The sequence below is a fragment of the Cygnus atratus genome, chromosome 4, assembly GCF_013377495.2.
Source record: "Cygnus atratus isolate AKBS03 ecotype Queensland, Australia chromosome 4, CAtr_DNAZoo_HiC_assembly, whole genome shotgun sequence".
Classification (NCBI taxonomy): domain Eukaryota; kingdom Metazoa; phylum Chordata; class Aves; order Anseriformes; family Anatidae; genus Cygnus; species Cygnus atratus.
In genome coordinates, this window is record NC_066365.1 from 545,001 (window position 1) to 554,353 (window position 9,353).

Consider the following 9,353-nt stretch of genomic DNA (forward strand, 5'->3'; position numbering starts at 1 on the left):
TCAAAAGGCAACAGGCAGTCTAAATTCAAGCTAACAAGAACACAGCACATTAAGACTTTCAAGTACAAGGAGCTCAACTTTTTACCTTCAGGGCAGGATTTATACCAGTTTATATGAAAAAAATACTCAACTGAATTTAATTGTAATTGCAGCCACTACTCCCCACACTGCCTCCCTGAAAATTCCATGGGAAAGAAAAACATAGCAGGCCAAGCTCATCTTACAGTAGCTGTTGCCATTTTCAGCCTTATGCAAGTAAGGAGCCGTCATTCTCCATGAGTGCATGCCTGCCCTAAGTCCTTGCATCAGGGCTGTTCCCTCCCTTTCCCATATGGTAAAGGCCATATGCACTGCAGCTTTCTGCTTCTGGTACGGACTGGTCTTAGCACCTAGATAGGACTGAGCACCATCCCAGTCCCTTGTTAGCTGTCGACAGTAAATGACTGTTTGGGTCCTTCCACAGCAAAGGTGCTTGTAAGCACAATAGCCACATCTCATATGCAGTTGTTGCATGTCTTTATGCTGCTGTTTCTATTAACGAAGTCATCTAAGCTTCAGCTGGCCCCTTCATTGCCATCCAAGCTATTTGGTTCAATTGCCCTGACTTCAGTTCTCTTTTGGAAGGGGCCAACATAAACACTAAGAGCTGGATGAAAAACATGTGCGTGTGCATGTGCGTGTGTGTGGAAGGGTTTATTTAAATATAAAGTATGGAAATATATTTATTTCTCTACAGCCAGATTTCTCAGAGGCCTGTAACAGGTTGGTTGCACACAAAAGTAGACAGTGAATGGTGTATAGAAGCCTTACTTTATTCATGTTTTCTTTTTCTTCCTGACCCAGCCTAGACATCCATGGAAAGGAAGGCTAAGTGGTCAAAAAAAAACAACAAAAAACAAACAAACAAAAAACCTCTGAGGGAGAGAAATCCATGAGGAAGGACACTAATAATGTAGTGTTTCTGCTACTTATTTTCATCTCATTGTCTGTTTTGTAATGAAGATGTTTTCACTCTTCCAAAACTAAGAATGCAAGAGGACAAAATGCTGGTTAATGAGGCTAATCACCAGGAGATGTCCTGTGAACCTGACAGAAGTCTTTCATTGTCTCTGAAAATTTGTGCTGGCTGTGCAGACAGGAGTTCAAGTTCAGCATATTTATTTTGAGAAGGACTACAGAAAGCGAAAGGAAGTGAGAACAACATGAGTGAAGAAAGCAGAGCTTGACCTTACATATTTAGAGAAATAAATTCCTCCAAGTGAATTGCAAGTAGCAAATATGTCTTGTCCCTAACAACAATTCAGATTTAATCTTCAGAACTTTTACCAAGTTTCCCAAGAAAGTAATATAAACCTGATTTTCCATTGTCCTGTATGGCTGTAAAAGCCAATAAAAGAAAAAACAACTAGGTATACAATAGTACCCAGAGAGCATGCATTTGGCTTGAATGGTAATAAGCTCCACATTCCCTACCCCAACAAGTCAATTAACCTTCACAGCAAACTTAATGAGTAAGAACTCATCCTGGGCCTAAGAATGACAGGACTGCATCCTGCTGCTGAGATACAAAATCTTCTGTAGCATTACTAAAGGAGAACTTATCCTGTACTTATGAGTAAGTATATCCAATCTGAAGTCAGTGCGCAAATCCCAGAACAGAAAAGGAGACGTGGATGATATTCTTGTTTTACATTCTACTACATTACATTTTTAAATATTACAGTAATTAAAAAGGCTTTTTAAGGGTGACTACCACGAGTAATTTTCAGTGTGATTCTTCCTTATATTAAAGCTTGCGCTAGACATGTTTTTTCACTTTGCTTTTCACTAGCTTTGTTTACAGCTGTCAATTTACTCGGTCTCCCTAAAGAAACAAAACTTGCAGTCATGCTACCCGTCTGTGTTTCTGTCCCTCCAACAGCTTTTCAACCCATGAAAAGATTCTGACCAAGGCTGATGAACAAACAGAGATCTTGAAGACAAAGAATTCCCACCACCTTCTGAAGACGGGTGGCCAAGCAGATGGGACAGGGAGGGAGAAAGCCCCTGTCAGGGCCCCGGGAGAGATCAAAGCTGTGACATACGCTCACCAGCAGGGACGCAAATGCTCTTGGACTCCTTTCAGAGAGTCCACACAGAAGCACATTCCTGAGACAGATACACGCAGAGCCGGACTTTATCGGCCCCCCTGGTAAAGGCACTGCTTGTCCCACCCCTGCAGTTCCTATAGCAGTAACCCTAAGTGACTTCCACAGCCGAAGAACGCTAGTAACAGTAACAGGCAAGGAGGAATGGAGCCACTTTCACTTGGGAGATACATATTGCTAGGGCAGTTTCCTCTGCACCAGTGGTGAGCCCATTTGCATTACAAGGTGCTCTCACATTGTGGTTATGTCAAGGAGCTGAAAAGATGAGAACTAGAAAAAGCCAGCATGTGCGTTCTGGCTTTCCTGGCTGTGTTCGAGCAGGTGCAGAAGCAAACAGAGCACATCGATGCCATCACCTTCCACCCACTTCCTCCTCAATGGCAAGCAGAGGGCCACCAGGTTCAGCACACAACTGCTTTGGTCCAAGGTAGCATAGCACAGGCCCATTTCAGTATGCATTACACTGCACAAAACTTACGGTATGCAAACGAATGCTTTCTTCTTTTATCCTACGGGCACAGGCCAGGTTTTGAAACTGGCTTCACCCAGGCAGACAATGCGTCCCCAGCAGAGCTTTGCTGCAATCAGCAGAGCTCTGCAGAAAGATGGCAGCTGGGCTTGGCCTGCAAGACTGGCACTGAGACTCTTGTAAAGGAACAGAGAAAAACGGTGCCTGTTTTAAAACATGATTAAGTCTAAGCATTTACTGGATAATAAATTATTTGCTAAAACTCCAAGACGAACTGGAGCTTTATCATGATTTTACTGTTAATTCAATCATTCTGGAGTTCTTGATGTTAGGTTAATTAATTGTTGTTGGCATAATTATAAAATATATTCAGTTTTATAATGGGCATAAAGTTCTGAAATATAAATTGAAGATATCTCACATTTTTAATACTTGTTCCTTAACCTTTAAGGTATTTAGTTTTGTGGGGTCAATGAAGTCAATGTGAGTTTTTTTTCTTTTACATATAGGACATTATCTGAGATATCATTGATCAGGCAAGGGGAGAGTGGTGTTTCCATTCTCCCTTTTCTCTGTTTGTCCCAATGTGATGCTCCCATCCTTCACATACCGCTATCATAGCACTTCCCACTCTGACACCCAGTAGATCTACCAGTTAGGGTCTCGTTTTATTCTGTTTTGCCTGCTTTCACTTTACTTATCAGTCACCCTTGACAAAAGAGCAGGACAATTGCCATGCAGTGTTCTAGGAGATGTCGTCATCTCATTCCAAGCATGTTCCACAACTTTGTCTGCAAAGGCTACGGCAAACTGACAGAGACGAGATAAACACCTGCACACTTGAGGAATCATGCTAGAACAGAACAGGATAACGATGCTGTTGATCTTTGTGCCTAGACTGTTACAATAGTGCCTTACTGGATAGCACCCTGATTTGTTTCCCAACGATTACCAGGTTTTGGTGACAGCTCAGTACTGGTTAGACAGCCTTAAATGTGTATCTCTGAGAGCTTGTTTTGCAATACCACTTTTTAGCAACTTGATTCTTGCAGTGGTTGCACAAATACTTGGAGAATATCCTCAAAAACCCACTGTTACAGATGGGCCTCCCAAAAAAACAACTCAAGTCTATAGAGTGCAATGACATACTGGGGTTCACAGGCATTATTCCCACTCTCCTTCCACAAATGATGTTCCAGTAATTAATTCCTTCCAGCTTCACTGAGGGGCACCATACAACTATTTGGGGATCCAACCTTGCTCTGGAAATCACCACCATGTTGCCCCACATCCCTGAAGGAACTGCTCCTCATGGAGGGTGGGAAGCTGAAAGGTTTCTATGAACCATGAAATGATACAAGGTACTAAAAAACCTGAAGGTAATAGTAGACATAAAGTAATGAGATTGCAAATTCTAAGAAATACAGACTTTTTCAGGGTAAGTAAGACATGATAACAATCAGCGATTCCTGCTTCTCTGCTTCTCTTGTTCCTATCAGTCACCAAAATGTCAGTAAAACTAATTCTCACAGCCCTCCAGAAGTGGAATCCCTTCAAGATGATAAATCCCCATCCTTGGGATCCTTTCCCAAAATGTATACTGTCTAGGGGATAAAATCTCCCCAGTATGGTCCCTAAGAGTTAAATTCAGTGCTTGCCTTCCTCCTCATGGTTCCCTGTAATCCATAAGCTTGCTGCTTAATTGAAAAGTAATGAAGATATTCACACTCAGCATTTCCCCCAAGACTGTTGACTGCTACAGTCAAGCTTTTTCCTAGACATGTAAAGAATGCTTAAAGTGTTCATGTCCCTCAGGTGTTTCCAGGCAGCTTTGTTTACTGGCTGTCTGGGAAATAACTCCATCAGTCAGAGGTGCCTGCAGAATCCAAAGACCAGCGTGGTACCTAACTTGACTATTAAAAAATATTATTTATCCAATCTTCCTTCAGACCAGCAGGGAAGGATTTAGGTCTCAGCTCAGCATATGAGATAAAAAGTCACATTTTATACAATCATATAAAAAAGAGCAATGAACAGAGCTTGTTACTAGTTTTTGACATGGCTCACTATGTCAGCAACAGAATCAATGCAAGAATTGTAATATTTTGGAGTGCAAGACACCCAAACCTGTCAGGATCAGGTTGCAGGGCAGTGTGCTATCAAGGAACACAAAGAATCAACTCCCTCTGAGAAGCTGCAAGGTAAAAACCACCTCGTAAATAGGTCCTAGTAGCATCACCTCCAGAGCAGGAAGTGAACTTCAGAGGGACCATGTCCCCACACTTTTTCCCCAGGACTTACTAGCGAAGGATGGCCTTAGACAGGTTTTGGCTATGCACTCCAGGCTGTCTCCTGAAACCATTTTCTTCTCATGCATCAAGATAACACAGCTTATTTTATAAATCTGATCCCCTCCCACCCCTCGGTACCCATATTCAAGGCAACTGCGTTGCACCTATGACTGTCACCAGACATCACACACCTGTACAAAGCACCCTGCTGTTGTTTCTTTGGTTGCTTTGAATAACTTTCAAACAAGTGAGAGCTGCCAGCAGTGGCACCATTCGTAAACTGCAGTTCCTTACATACTGATTTGATTTGAAGTGGACTGCCTTTTTAGGACTGACACTGTTTTCTGTCACTGCCAGGGCAGGAAATAATCCATTGTATGTCAGTAATAAAAGAAAAAAGTACAGATTTCCATGAAATGTTTTTCCTGCAACCACAGAGTATACAATATCACAACTAGTAATAACAGTAAGATCTGAGGCATTTTCCTTTTGCCCATGCACACTCCATCTCCTGTCCAGGAGAACACAGCCACAAGCTTCCATTAGCTGAAGATAGCAGCATCTTGATGAGGCTGTGGGAAGCGCTGTCATTTTTGCAAGTTGGCGAGACTTGCTTTTCTGACTATGGGGAGAGACGTACTCTATCCTCTGCACGCTTAAACATCATTAGAAGTGCATGAAAAATACCATTAAGGCAACTTCATCTTTGCAGAAAAGAGTATCACATGGATGAATCAATATGCCTCAAAATATACATTCGGAGATGATGTAGAGGAAACCATCAGCTGCTCGAATTGATTTTTTTTCAGCTTGAGGAGGTGAAGCTGGATGTGTGACAGAACAGTCGTAAGATACATAAAAAATTTGCTGCAAACAGGAAAGGAACAAATTGTTCTCTGCATTCACAATGGATAAGCCAAGAAGGAAAGGCTGTAAAGTACAGGCAGAGAAAACAAGTTTAAACATCAAAAAAGCTTTCTAATGGGAAGGACAACGAAAGCCCTCCAACAGACTGCCTGGGCAGCAAGGAACATCTTCAACCATGTGTTGGACAGACATCTGTCAGGAAGGACAGAAGTATCACTGAGCCTGCTTGGGGAAGAGGGGTGCCCAAGACAGCTTTGCAACATCCCTTCCAGCCTATTTTTCTACAGATCCTCCAGCCGGATCAGGAATGCAGCTAGGGTAAAAATCACGGCAGTCAGAGGGAGAAATCCTCTGCCTTTGGTAGTGAAGAGTTGTCCGGGTGCACGTGTCCCAGCACAGTGCTTGTTTATGGGCAGAGGAATGACACTAAGAATAAAGTCTAGCAAGACCTAACAATAGTAATACTAACGCCTTACAGTTGAGCAAGTGAGTTCTTCAAATTCAGATGCCAGGTGCTCCCCTTAGTTTTTATTTCAACTAGTCTACTGGAAACTACACAGCTACTTAGTGCAAAGACAATTTGTGCTTACACCTATGCAGAATAACTCAAATGGGAAACAGATGCCCATAAGAAGGAATGGATATATCTGGGCACAAGGAGAACTAGGTGAAAGCCCAGATTTCAGTTCAGCAGACCACATTCAAAAGAAGTATTTAACCTCTGTTTTACCACCTGTTCTGTGCACGGAGTGTACAGTGAGCACTGTGCAGTGCCTTGTGATGCAGCTTCCTTGCCAGCAGCACTACAGCAGCTTCACTGTTTTCGTTGGGCAGTGTGCTTTGCATTCATCATCCCAAGGCAGTTAGCTCTTGCAAGTGCCAACAGTGCAAAGGTAAGGTTACCTTTGATGTGCTGGCCTTTATAGTTTGTCAGACAATCGTGGCACAGCCATTTGCTCAGGTGTACGCACACTTCCCGGGTTGTAAATAGCTCAGTGAAAGGACTGTCTCTAACTGTCCCTAGCCTTCTATTTTTACGTCACCTAGCACAACACTGCTGACCATTCTGAGACCAAGGTAAACTGCAGCAGAAGTGTTAACTACCACACTAAGTAAAGAGGCAAGCATTTAAAGAAAGCATATGTGACTGCCAGAAGCATTCACTTGGTAGAGTATACATTTAATGGTCTATACATTTAATTGCATTTAAAAGTCAACATTTCCTGAAGGAAGACACTGGCAGACAACTACTGGGGACCCATACGAAACCCTTTTTAGAGAAACAAGTCAGGCAAAAAAGATCTCCTCTAAAGGAAATGTTTATTAAAACCTCTTTGGGGAGATTGGAGGGCCCAGTTTATGAGGCTCCCAGTCCAAGGTTCAGAAGAGAAGCGAATGTTTAAAATGCTAAGTAGGCAGAGCTGTCCATTTGACTATTTGGTTCAAAAAAGTTCAGAGGTTGCACTTGTGAGGCACCAGGTTGAGGCTATCATGAAAATCATGATAAATGTGTTTTCCAATGCAGTGACCTGGATGTTAGCACATTTTTTTGCTGAACATTATATGGATACTTTGCCTACTACATAATTGATTTTCCAGTAAAGCTTAGCCTCCTTTCTGATTCCAGCAAGAATCTGCAAAACATTTTCTTTAATTATCCAGCACTGGAGTAGGAAAGGGGACAGATTATGAAAGTGTAGCAGTGTTGTGCAGTACTAGAGAATAGTAGCTCTGAGTACAATCTGTTGAATTGTGAGCATGTGTGTGTGCATGCAGGTGTGTAAGTTCACATAAAGTAGGACTGCAAAGCCCAACAGGTCTTTGAAAACACAGTAATAGTTAAGCAAATGGATGCACCCCCGGAACGTATTCAAGTATTCAGAAATATTGGAATGAAACAGTGTTAAAATACATGGCTGATGTGGTTTTTTTTTTGTTGTTTTTAAGTTTGTGGGTTTTTCCCCTCATCCTCATACTTTCAGTACAAATATATTTTTTTAATTTGCACAGTCCGTCTGCACAAAACTTTTATTATTACTATTCCCGGAATTTTCTCTAATTTGAAGAGAAACTACAAAACCTCCTAACAGTGAAGAATCAATAACGTGTAGTATATTTATTTGCTTTTGAAACACATGAAAGATGTTATTTGGAAAAAGACCTCAGGTCACAGGGTAGATGAAGACAGTTTGTGCTGTCCAGTCTGTGTAACAAGTGCTACATAAGAAACAGAGCACATCACCTGCCACAAGGAAAAGATTCCTTTGTAAGATATCCCATAACTTACGTCATACTGACAACAAACACTATCTCTTCTCCTACTTGATACATTCAGGCTGTAGAATTTGTTTCTGTTTAAGAGTGCTCTGGCCCAAGGCACTAATATACATATTCTTCCTGCTGCCATTTCGCCACACCTGCCTGTTCCAGGCTTAACAGGCATTTAGAGAGAATGAACGTAAAAAGGGAAGGTGCTAGGTGTCGCGTCAGCCTGCAAGATGTTGGATTTCTCTGCAAAGCATCAACAGCCAACTGGCTGCATCCTGTTTTCACATACACATTCCTGTAGTCACATGAGCCCACACTATCATTTGACAGCTTCTAAATATGTAAGACTGCCCCTTTCAGTGAAGAGAGACAGTACTGGAAAAACAAATGTCCGTAAGTGCTCTGCAGAGGCTTGCTTGGCACTGCCAGCAGTGCGCTGTTGGCAAGTGATGGGAGCATAGCACCAAAATGCAAGTATTTTACATTGTTATTCCTCTGAGAGTGGGTCCAAGTACTACAGCGTTTGAAACACAACTGGCAGGAAGAAAACAACAGCCACTTGCACCAAGACCACTAGAAGGGTACAGGGTAAGAACTCAAGATACCTTACCCTTTTAGTAAAGGTAGAGAGAGCTCTCAGAGCTCTCAGTAGGCTCTGAGAGAGCTCAGCTCTCAGGCTGAGCCACCCATGCTAACCCTTGCTATTCTACAGAATACTCTGAATCAAAACTATCCTCCAATGTAAAAGCCCACAACCATTTTGTTTCCTTCTCCCTCTGAAATAATCTGCTTGGCAATCCTGCTTTCCTCCAAAAGACCACCACAAACAGAGGGAAAAACGAGTGCATGAACAGCAAGAATGTGTGGAGAAGGCAGCAAGAAGTGCCCAAGTGCATCCATGCATCTACTTGCTTGCCAGAGCCCTGTTTCAAAAAAGGTTCATCATATTGCAGCAGCGATGGCTTTGACTGCTTTAATTCAGAGGTATGTGTCCAAGGGCTAAGGCCTTCTTGTCATTGATACACTTGACTGACAGGCATGGATCTTCCCTGTCAAAATATCGAAGTGTTTAAGTAATGACTACTGCCACTTGAGTGGAAAAAACTAGGAGAGCTGTCAATACAACGGGTGTCAGAAGCACATTGTTACTCATCCTAATCACAATAATTGTACACAGGGAGAGGCAGGGAAGAAAAGGAAATGAATGCCTATCTGTTGGCAACAATGCAACTTCATTTAACCTTAACAGACCAGGCATTGATATCATTTCTTCCTGGCACTCTCTGCGATCCTGATGTCAAAACAGCTTCT